This window comes from Electrona antarctica (assembly GCF_951216825.1).
Source record: "Electrona antarctica genome assembly, chromosome: 9".
NCBI lineage: Eukaryota > Metazoa > Chordata > Actinopteri > Myctophiformes > Myctophidae > Electrona > Electrona antarctica.
In genome coordinates this window covers 50,598,375-50,608,060 of record NC_136790.1, presented here as the reverse complement: position 1 = coordinate 50,608,060, position 9,686 = coordinate 50,598,375, and positions in this window count along the sequence as shown.

The window sequence follows — 9,686 nt, the reverse complement described above, 5'->3', positions numbered from 1 at the left end:
GAACTGTTTTTTGTAATCGCCATCAGTCCAAAATGGGTTAAAGGCCATCAATATGCATTGTAACATCCCCAGGCCCTTATCCGTCCCATTGTGGGGAGAGCTGCCCATGTGTCGATATGGATCCCGCAAACAATATTCTGAGCCACTTCAGACCGCCCTGATGGGAATGAAGATAGATAGGTTTAACCCATTCACGACGGGAACCCCTTTGTTGGTGTTTTAAGCATTATGTTATATTTAAGCTATTGATCTAGAGCTTGTAGATCTGCTATTTTTTGAAAAATCGTGAAAATGCGGTGCAATATATATTCTTTCAGAGGAAACGTTTTTTTTAACTCAAATCTTTGCTTCTGAGGCCCACACGGAAAGAAAATATATGTACATATATTTTTGAGTGGTGTAAACCACTCCTACAACTGGCTTTGTTAGTCTGTGCAGAAAAAATGAGCATGGTTGCTATGTTCACCCTGTTCACCCGGGTGTGATTTCATTACGTCAGACATGATTTCATTACGTCAGACAGACCTTACACCACTCAGTTCACACGGGTGTGATTTTTTTTAATATATGCCACATATATGTACCAGCATATATGCACATCTCTGAAATTGGACCCCTACATATATGTCTCTCAACATATATGTACATATATTACAATATATGTATATGACACATCGTATATGCACATATATGAACCTGAATATGGCATATATGCAAGATATATGTTGCATATATGTGGCATATATTGGCATATATGTTCATATATTTCCTTTCCATGTGGGGGGTCCCTGGAACAACATATTTTCAGATGGGGGTCGGCGGTCAATTTCATGGGGGTCCTTGACATGAAAATGTTTGAGAACGACTGACATATAGAAACATGGGGTTTTTCAGAAAACTGTCAGGATTTAGAAGAAATGTGAAGAATCGTCCTAGGGTCTAAATGGTTTAAGTATACTGTATATGCACTTCACCTGCACACACACTTCTGGAACTGCTGCATATTGATAAGTTAATGTGATCCCCCTGGAGGGCTTGCTGATACCTCGACGGGGTATCACTCATCTCAAAGGGAAATCATCAGGCTTTCCAATATAGCACAAAAGTTATTGCAAACAAAGCATTGTTGCAACAGAGAAAAAAATCTACCAAACACAAACTTCAGATTTTCCGAAGTGTTATATGTTTATATCGGGGGTCAACAAGTTGCAGTGTAGTCAATGAACCATCGGTCTAAACAATATAATAACGTTATGTACATTGAAACTATAGAATGACAGGTAAAGTAAACAAATTAATTTAACACCTAGAATGACAGGTAAAGTAAACAAATTAATTTAACACCTAGAACGCCCAGAGTTTTTCGATGACGTCTCACTCTTACGCAACATCGAGGATTGCCCAACAGGTGCTCCTAGGCTGTGGAGCCATGCGATCCGTTCTCATATCAATAAACTTTGTCTTTTGGACAATACTTCGTCCTGGGCGTCGGGCGTTACTAATAGAAAAGACGAAGATACTTCGTCCTGGGCGTTCTAGGTGTTTTTAACATATACCATCTGTCCAAATATTGTGGCACAATGTGAAACATTTGGCACTGGTGAAAAGACATAGGAGGCGGAGCTGGAGGTGGCAGAATCAGGATGCTACTATTCTCATTAGGAGTGACAAGGAAGGACATGATGAGAGAATGCATTAGACCAGGGGTCTGCAACCTTTTTTTAATTAAGTGCCATGTTTTTATTAATTTGAATGACACCACGTGAAGAATTCCAACATATTTTGATTGTCCACACATGTAAAGTTTCATTAGACTCAGAGCAACAGAGTTCAGTTTGAATGAATGTAGAATGCAGGATGTAATTTACCACCCACCCACACACAAATGTGAGGGACTTCATTTATTTGACTGCATTTTTTAAAATAGTTTATTTAAAACCAACAATACTCTCTCACACACTTGCCAGTGTGCCAGTGATCACCCTCCTTTGTGCCAATGTTGCCACTGGTGCCTAAGGTTGCCTACCCCTGCTTAGACTATCCTGTGTAGTCACTAGAGGATCAGCCCAGGTTAGAAGGTGGTTAGAGATGGTTTGGACATGTGCAGAGGAGGGATGAGGTGAGAGATGGATGGATGGACGGACGGACGGACGGACGGACGGACGGACAGACGGACGGACGGACGGACGGACAGACTGCCTACATGGCCAGGTTAAGACTGAGGTCAGGGTTTGGGATCGGCCTAACGGGAACATGTGTTTGGTCTGACTGTAGGACTGTTAGAGCGTGGGACCAAACACATGCACCCCATTGGTTGGTCTGACTGTAGGACTGTTAGAGCGTGGGACCAAACACATGCACCCCATTGGTTGGTCTGACTGTAGGACTGTTAGAGCGTGGGACCAAACACATGCACCCCATTGGTTGGTCTGACTGTAGGACTGTTAGAGCGTGGGACCAAACACATGCACCCCATTGGTTGGTCTGACTGTAGGACTGTTAGAGCGTGGGACCAAACACATGCACCCCATTGGTTGGTCTGACTGTAGGACTGTTAGAGCGTGGGACCAAACACATGCACCCCATTGGTTGGTCTGACTGTAGGACTGTTAGAGCGTGGGACCAAACACATGCACCCCATTGGGAGAACGATGCTGAAGATGGAGCTGCCATGCAGGTGAGAGGAGAAGAGAAATATATGAAGTCATCGTCGACAACGTTGAACTGCCATAAGCAAGTGTGTGTGTGTGTGTGTGCGTGCGTGCGTGCGTGCGTGCGTGCGTGCGTGCGTGCGTGCGTGCGTGTGTGTACAGTGTGTGTTATTACTGTACGTCTTGCAATAAGGTACCGTACAGTTATGAAATTGGCCTGTGGCATTTGTTGCAACCAGCATAATAGACATGATGAAAATATTCCGGTTGCATAGAAGCTATAAAGGCTTCGGGTAAACACATCCGCTGCAGCGCCAAGTTGGAAAGGCCCCATCGAACCCCCCACCCAGAAAGTAATGCCCCATCGAACCCCCCACCCAGAAAGTAATGCCCCATCGAACCCCCCACCCAGAAAGTAATGCCCCATCGAACCCCCCACCCAGAAAGTAATGCCCCATCGAACCCCCCACCCAGAAAGTAATGCCCCATCGAACCCCCCACCCAGAAAGTAATGCCCCATCGAACCCCCCACCCAGAAAGTAATGCCCCATCGAACCCCCCACCCAGAAAGTAATGCCCCATCGAACCCCCCACCCAGAAAGTAATGCCCCATCGAACCCCCCACCCAGAAAGTAATGCCCCATCGAATCCCCCACCCAGAAAGTAATGCCCCATCGAACCCCCCACCCAGAAAGTAATGCCCCATCGAACCCCCCACCCAGAAAGTAATGCCACATCGAACCCCCCACCCAGAAAGTAATGCCCCATCGAACCCCCCACCCAGAAAGTAATGCCCCATCGAACCCCCCACCCAGAAAGTAATGCCCCATCGAACCCCCCACCCAGAAAGTAATGCCCCATCGAACCCCCCACCCAGAAAGTAATGCCCCATCGAACCCCCCACCCAGAAAGTAATGCCCCATCGAACCCCCCACCCAGAAAGTAATGCCCCATCGAACCCCCCACCCAGAAAGTAATGCCCCATCGAACCCCCCACCCAGAAAGTAATGCCCCATCGAACCCCCCACCCAGAAAGTAATGAAGTATACAGTTACAGTAGACTGAAAGAAATGGGAGAGAGAGTGGGGAGTGACACGCAGCAAAGCTCATCGGGATTGGGACTCGAACCTGCGACACACTGTCTTGTTGTCTGTATTATCTGTCTTTTAACCCATTGAGAACCTTCTATGTCAGTGGTTCTCACACTATTTCAGGACCCCCAAGATTATTATGTATTTGGCCGCCGACCCCCATCTGAAAATATGTTGTTCCAGAGACCCCCCCCCAGAAGCAAAGATTTGAGTTAAAAACGTTCGCTCTGAAAGAATATATATTCAAAGATTTGTGCCGCATTTTTCACGATTTTTCAAAAATAGCAGATCTACAAGCTCATAGCGCGGCACCGAGTGCCGCGCTATGAGCTTGTAGATCTGCTATTTTTCAATAGCTAAAGTATAACATAATGCTTAAAACAACAAAAGGGGTTCCCGCCCCAAAATGGGTTAAATGCTGACCGTTCGAGCTGAGCTCCAAGATTTCCTGCAAAAAATAAAGTATATTCTCTAATTGTGAAATGGTAATAATGTTTTAATACCGAACAGACTATTTCTACAATAGGGTATAGATACTTTTTAAGTAAAAAAATCACACCCGTGTGAAGTGAGTAGTGCAACTCCGTGTGGGGGTGGGGGGGTTCCAGACCCACATGAACGCACCCAGAGTGCCGGCCCGATTCCGGCAAGCCGCCCCGCATCCGAAACGGTTGAGAAATGACAGAGTTACCGTGTGGGGGTCCCTCTACTGTACCCTCTACTGTATTGTCACTGTACTGATCCACAGGAACGCACCCAGGGTGCCGGCCCGATTCCGGCGAGCCGCCCCGCGTCCGAAACGGTTGAGAAATGACAGTTACCGTGTGGGGGTCCCTCTACTGTGGCAGCGGTGGCCGAACGGATAGCGGCGCGGTCTTGATATCGGAAGGTTCCTAGTTCGAATCAGCCGTCCGACACGTTAAAATTACCACCGCTGAAGTGCCCTTGAACAAGGCATTGAACCACTACGATGAAATGTGTTCTAAGAGCAGGGCCTGGCTGGAAACAAGTTCTTGAGCTTAGCCCAGATACCCTGGGTAAATATAGATTTCATTTCATTTAATTTCTGTACCTTCTACTTTACTGTCACTGTACTGACCCACAAAACGCACCCCGGGTGCCGGCCCGATTCCGGCGAGCCGCCCCGCGTCCGAAACGGTTGAGAGATGACAGAGTTACCGTGTGGGGGTCCCTCTACTGTACTGTACTGTACTGTCACTGTACTGTACTGGCACACCCGAAATCACCATACAGTTAATATGTGCGTTTGTGTTTGTGTGTGTGTGTTAGGTTGCGCACAGGTGGTGAAAAACTAGCCAGGCTAGTGAAAAACAACCATGCTGTTTTCGTGCTCAGACCCAGCCACCCACCCACACACATAGCTCTGTAAGGGCGTGGTTGCACAACTCAACACATAGCTCCGTAAGGGAGTGGTTGCACCACTCAAAAAATATGAGTCCTTCTTCCACCACTGAGAGAAGCTAAAGGCTTCCGGTAAACAAATCCCCTGCTCCGAGCTAGAAATGCCTCACCTAACCCCCCACCCCTCCACTGTGTATCCTAATCATAAGAGACAATATATTATTTCCTCTCCTGGCCAAGGACAGAGCTGGCTGGGTGGGGTGGCCTCTTGGGAATTTAGGCTTGTCAAACCGTCCCTTGAAATACAGCATTGTCCCTTATTTGGAAACTAAAAGATGTACGTGTTAGTACTGAACTGGTAAGGGACACACTTTGTTCCTTATTTGGAAACACATAAAATATGTGTCCCTTCCCTTTATTGAACTGCTAAGGGAACACTTTGTTCCATATTTTTGGGAATCAATCAATGACACACATCTTACAAGTTCAAACAGCTCATATACACAATACTATCTCTCTCTATAGTCGTCCTCAGACGAGCCCTCCAACGTCGCCTCCAGTCATCCCGGTTCTCCATACATCCAACCAGCTCGTTGGTGCTTTGCGCTCCTGCATCTTTCTTGAGTACATCCACATATGTTAGTATGGGACGTCCTCGTGACCGCGGTGCACATGTGTTGGTTCCCACAGCACCAGCTTGCTGGCTGGGAGCTCTTGGTGTCTTTGGCAGTGTCCTGCGAGTCTCATTCTCCATAATAAAGGTTGTTAACCACTTAGAAATCTAGAATTAGCAAACTGAGTCATTGGACCAGTAGCCTACATATAAATACACAGTTTCTCTGGGTGCCAGGATGCTGGCCAGGTGTCCCTTATCAGGATTTCAGGTAGTTAACAACCCTATAGATTCAAGGCCTGATTCCTACACAGAATAAGTCAGTACTGCTCAGTGCAATGTCAGCCTCTCTCAAACTTCAGTCTACAGCAAGGGTTCAACACATTTCAGACTGCGACCCTCCAACATAATCATATTTGAAGATGGGTTGAAAATGGGTTATGTTATGTGTTATGTCGTCCTTTAACCCATTAAAACCGTGTGGAGTTTGCATGTTCTCCCCATGTCCCCTAGGGTATAGGTACCCTCACAAATAATTTACATTTGTATGTAAATTACATTCTGCACATAATTGCCCATAACAATGCACATAACAACAGTACGTTAATTATAACTCTGAACTCTGACTGGGGAGGGAGTCTGGACTGGAAGGTATATTGCTCTGGGTCTAATGATCATTATAACAATGTGACAGTCAGAACATATTTAAAAAGAAGGAAAAAGGTTATATTCGTGGTTAATCAAAATATGTTGGATATTTTTTATGTGGTGGCATTCAAATGAATGTTGCCAATGACATGGCACACTGACTACCTAGAAAATAAAACATGGCACTTTGTTTCAAAAAGGTTGCAGACATAGCTGGCTTAGAGACAACGGGATTGGGTGAAGAAATAAATAACTAAAATAAACATGCGAGCATCTGCGTCATTTTAGATGTTTGCGTTGGCTATTCAGAAATAGCAGATATACAAGCTGACACTTCGCGCCACACTGCGAGCTTGTTCATCTGTTATTTTTGAACATTTTTTGAAAAATCTTGAAAGTGTGAGAGCCACTGATTTAGAAGAATCGGCCTCAGGTCGGGTTAACCCATTCAGGACGGGAACCCCTTTAGGTGTTTTAAGGATTATGTTATACTTTATCTATTGAAAAATAGCAGATCTACAAGCTTATAGCGCTACGAGATTGTAGATCTGCTATTTTTGAAAAATCGTGAAAATGTGGCACAAATCTTTGAATAGATATTCTTTCACAGCGAACGTTTTTAACTCAATTCTTTGCTTCATGGGGGTTGCCTGGAACAACATATTGTCAGATGGGGTTCTGCGGCCAATTACAGATAATTCCGGGGTTCCTTGACTGTACTTGTTTTCAAAATGCCAAACTCCAATGTAATATGACATGCATAAATTGTACCATGAATAATTTAAATAAAGTATATTTAAAAAGGAAAGGTTGAGAACCACTGACATAGAAACATAGGTTTTTCAGAAAACTTTTAGGATTTAGAAGCCTTTTTTTTAACCCATTTTAGGCGGGAACCCCTTTTGGTGTTTTAAAGTATTATGTTATACTTTAGCTATTGAAAAATAGCAGATCTACAAGCTCATAGCGCGGCACCGAGTGGCGCGCTACGAGCTTGTAGGTCTGCTATTTTTGAAAAATCGAAGAACGACTGACATAGAAACATAGCTTTTTCAGAAAACTGTCAGAATGTAGAAGACGTTTTTAGAATCTGATCTCAGGTCTAAATGGGTTTTAATGGTGTCCAACGTATACTTGGACCTGAACGAAGTGGATGTGTGATTCTTTGCGTATACACTCTCAGAGTTATCGGAACACCTTTCCAGTGTTGGAGGAGGTGAACGCCATGATGATGGTCCTTCAAGTCTTCCTTTCATCACAGATGGATTCATTCACCGTTACCACAGCAACCTCTGATCCGTCTGGAACAAAGTCCCAGACAAGTAGCAGGTCTGCTACAACTCTCTGTTCCCTTACTTACATCACAGCCCGAAACCTCTCTGTTTGATGCCGTTTCTTACTTATTTACTCTGCACTGTATTGCTATTCTAGTGTGTGTGTGTGTGTGTGTGTGTGTGTGTGTGTGTGTGTGTGTGTGTGTGTGTGTGTGTGTGTGTGTGTGTGTGTGTGTGTGTGTGTGTGTGTGTGTGTGTGTGTGTGTGTGTGTGTGCGTGCGTGTGTGCGTGCGTGCGTGCGTGCGTGCGTGCATTTTTATGTTAATATCACTTGGACCAGTGGGGAACATTAGCCAAAAATAGCAGATCTCCAACTGCACAACATGTCATGTTGTGAGTTGTGGGCTCATCGTTTTGAGCTTGTATACCATTTTTTGGTGAAGAGATTTGGTCTAGATGAAAAGAAAAAATAAGTCGTACAGTAGGCTATATTTGCAGGAGTGTACATTTGTCCTACTGTCAATCCAATTAGTTGAAGCATTATTGCTGCTTATGAGAAATGGGAATTTTAAATATATGTATTCCGTGAACTGAAATGGCGAACATCTCTCTCATGTCACCGCCATCAGTGTATGAATGTGTGTGTGTGAATGTGTGAATGTAATGCACAATCTATGTAAAGCGCCATGGATAAAGGTGCTATATAAATGCACCATTTACCATTTTGTGTATATCACATTGATGATGAAATGTGCTATACAAATTGTTATGGTTGGATAAATATATATATGTACTTGTCGCTATTTCCATATACTAACGAATTATTGATAATGTACAGTTATGGGGCTAATGTTATTGTATCCATATATGTGTATCGCCTGCTGGCAGTGACACTGTGCTGTGCAGTGTCTGTCTGGACTGCGACGAGACAACATCGTTTATCGTATACTCCAGCTATTCGTTATTATCTCCCGTTAGTTAACTTCACCTTTTTGAAGTTGTAGCTCCCTTCGGGAAGGAGTTCGTTGGACTTAAGTTATAGGTTGTCCACTTGTTATTGGTTAGGGTTCGGTTAGGCCAGGGATGGGCAACTTTGACGATGGAGAGGGCCACTCCCTAGGGCCATATATTACTGTCGTAGCAAAAATAGCCGATCTACAAGCTACAAGCTTGTAGATCATATTCGAATTGAAATATTCATATATTCGAATTGAAATCTTGAATAATTTTTTGCTACTTTTTAATTGGAATCCTGAAATATTTTTTTTTTTTATGTAATTTCAAATGCCTTTAATTATACGTGTGTTGCGCAATGAGCTACTAATTTAGACTGCAGTAATTAAAGCGGGTCATGTTTGCATGTTGTGGAATTGTAACAGCTGGAACCGATATTATATCAGTATTCTGACATTAACCTGAGGGCCACATTAAGTGAAGGTGGGGGCCGCATGTGGCCCCCGGGCCGCCAGTTGCCCACCCCTGGGTTAGGCTAAGTTAGTGTTTTGTTGGTCTCCTTTTCCTTTTGGAACACCATACCACTGTAACGCCTGGAAGTGCTCCTCAATAGAGAGATAGATCTTTATTGTCATTGTAACATGTACAACGACATGTACATGTACAGCTCGCTCTAATATCTTTTTCTCTAACTGATACTACTTACTGGTTACTCTGATTATAAATGAGAGCCAATGTACTTGAAAGTCGATTAATTTACATTCGGTGTATGTGTGCGTGCGTATGTGAATTAATGCAGTGCACATCTTGGCACTTTGTTGCTTGATAAGTTGATCCCCATTACTGTCCATCTGCTGAAATGGAAAAGGGAGGGGGAAAGAAAACAAAGATTTGAATCTAAGCCAACAGCTGCCACAGCTGAGTGTGTTCTCAATCCCACCACTAGAGGACAGCGATGTTTACCACCATAATTAAATAGTCATTCAATATCTACTGTACAGCTTTCTGCTGTGATTTAAGCCTACTGTACACCGGTAAAATTCTCAGAGTTCATTTATCATTTGTACGCTCTCAGAGTTAATGAAATAACATT